Below are 2,762 nucleotides of genomic sequence, written 5' to 3'. Positions count from 1 at the left end.
TCACCAACATGTGTGGGGATTTCTTCCCACCAAAACCCAATTCTCTGGTAGACATTAACTAAGTGTCATACAATGTAACTCAGAGTTCAGTAGGCATTGCTCCATTATCTCATTTCCTGGATAGTATTTCTTCGCTCAAAAGTGTTCATGATTTTTTTTTTTTGAAATTTTCGTCTCCTTGTATAGTTTCAGTGTCTTCCAGTTGATTATTTTGTGTCTGTTGGGATTTATCTTTCATGTATGTTTTTTTCCTCAGCCATCTGGCAATCTGCTCACGCGGAAGGGTGAGCCCTTCACAGCTGATTGGATGCTCCGAGTGCACAGGTGGGGCTTGGCAGTTTCAAACGTCTGGGCCCTTTTCACTGGAAAACTCTCCGCTTCCTGTTGGGATGGTGGCTAGCGTTCTGGGAACTGCGTGAAGAATGAGGCTGGGGGAGGGGATAGGGCTGCCCCAGCATCCACAATGCCCACATTCATGTGGTTCTCCTGTTCTCAGTGTGACACCCTGCTTTCCACTGAGTTCAGTATCTCCTAACCAGATCCTGTATTCACCCTCTTGAAATGAATCTCTGGCTTTCTGCAGGGGAGGGCAGGAAGTCAGTGATCTGGCTAAACAGAGTTGGGGAGATCTGGGGATCTGACAATTTCTTAAACAGTTTTTTTTTCCATTACTTCTTACTTCAGCCTTTTCCTCCATCTTCATGTCCAGAGGGACCAGGTATCACCAATTAGTCAGCCTTTTGGGGATTCAATGACAAAAACAGGGCAGGCCTTTGGCTTCCCCACTGCTAGCCCAGCATTCGACTCCAGGGATCAGTGACCTTAGTGACCTCTCCAAATTGCCCTTGCTGCATCTCCTCCCCCATTCTCCCTGTGCTCACAGCCCACGGTACTTTCATGAGTGTTCAAGCTGCTGCTTTTACACAGGAGTGCTGATCATGCCATCCTTCTCCAGCCATGCTCTTCTCTTGGCCTCTTGAGCGCCCCATTCCTGGTTCCCTTGTCTCCCACTGGCACTCCTCTTGTTGTTGCCTCCCCCTTTCCCTCCTCCTCCTCCTCATCCTATACATGGTCACTGCCCCAAGACTTCGGCCAAGGCTCCCATTTGCCTCTGTCTATACTCTCCAAGTGATCTCATCTGATCTCATGGTTTTAAGCAATATCTGTTTGCTGGTGATGTCCAGATTTGCATCTCTAGCCCTGCTTTCTCCTATTTGAGTAGATGCTAGAAGGAAATGAGAGGCAAGCCCCATGGATGTCTGGGAGAGTGGAATTCTGGGCACAGGGAGCAACAGGTGCTGGTGCCAGAGACGGGGTCTGCCTGGCATGTTGAGGAGCAGCTGGGCTGACCTTGAGTAGGAAGGACATATGGTCTGGTGTCTGAGTTAGGAGTCTGCAGTAGCCACAGCCATCACCTACTAGCCTGCTCTACAGGAGAACAGATGGTGAAAAGAGTGGAGTGGAGTATGAGTGTATGAGGTCAATGCTAAGGGCATGACCAAGTCATGGGGCCTATCTGTAGGACATGAGCGTCACAGGACTGATGCCTACACATTTGATGGGAAAGCCATGTCTGAAAACAAGAAGACCAAAGGTAGAAAATAGAGTACGTCTTATGACCTTGCTACTCAGACTGTGGTCCCTGGACCAGCAGCATCTGATGCATCACCTGGGAGCTGGTTAGAAAGGCGGAATCTCAGGCCCATCCCAGACAAAATCAGTATTTGCATTTTGGCAAGATCCTCAGATAATTCGTTTATACATTGAAGTTTGAGAAACGCTGCCTTAAGCGTTCCCAGTGAAGGACCACTGGGCACTCGGAGGAGAGTAGGTGTCTGATGCTCACACAAGTTCCTGAAGATGTTCTGATCTTGGTTTGAAAGGCCTGTATGTTACTAGATGATATAGTCACCGACCAGGGAGATCTAAGGGACACCCAGGCAGAGAGTGTCAGGGATGTAGCCCAGGGCATCCTGGCACTGGAGTGGACCTCAAAGCTTGGACTGGGTACCCCACAGGTTCCTTTCCAACATCAAGAATTTATGCTTCTATATACATTATATTTGTACGTTATCTTTGCCTCCCTGTGCAAGTGATTTCTGTAAGACACATTCCATAAGTGGGCACACTTAAAATTTTCACAGATATTGCCAGATTTCCCAACAAAAAAGGACACCCATTTGCATTCCTGGTATTGGAACACATGTGTTCTCCATGCTGTTGCCAACATAACTTATTATTAATCTTTTACATTTTGGCACTTGGATACATTAAAAAGTTATATTTAGTGATTCAAATTTACATTATTGGATGGTTGGACATCTTTTCAGGTGTATTGGTCATTTGTATTTTTTGCCCTGTAATAAGTCTGTTCACATACTTCTCTAATTTTTTAATACGGTGGTTTTTCTCATTACTGATTTATGCAAATTTTTTGATAAGTGGGAAATTAATTTTGGTCTTTTTCATGTATTACAGATATTTTCTTTTGATTTCGTTTAAGACACACACACACACAAGCACAAACATACCTTTACAATGTAGAAATTTAAAATTGTGGCCAGGCGCTTATGCCTGTAAATCCCAGCACTTTGGGAGGCCGAGGAGGGCAGATCACTTGAGATCAGGAGTTTCAGACTAGCCTGGGCAACATGGCAAAACCCCTCCCTACTACAAATATAAAAAAAGTTAACTGGGTGTGGTGGTACGAACCCTTAGTACCAGCTACTCAGGAGGCTGAGGTGGGATAATTGCTTGAACCC

This window comes from Mandrillus leucophaeus, unplaced genomic scaffold (genome assembly GCF_000951045.1).
Source record: "Mandrillus leucophaeus isolate KB7577 unplaced genomic scaffold, Mleu.le_1.0 Scaffold101, whole genome shotgun sequence".
NCBI classification, from domain to species: Eukaryota; Metazoa; Chordata; class Mammalia; order Primates; family Cercopithecidae; genus Mandrillus; species Mandrillus leucophaeus.
This window is presented reverse-complemented; position numbering follows the sequence as displayed.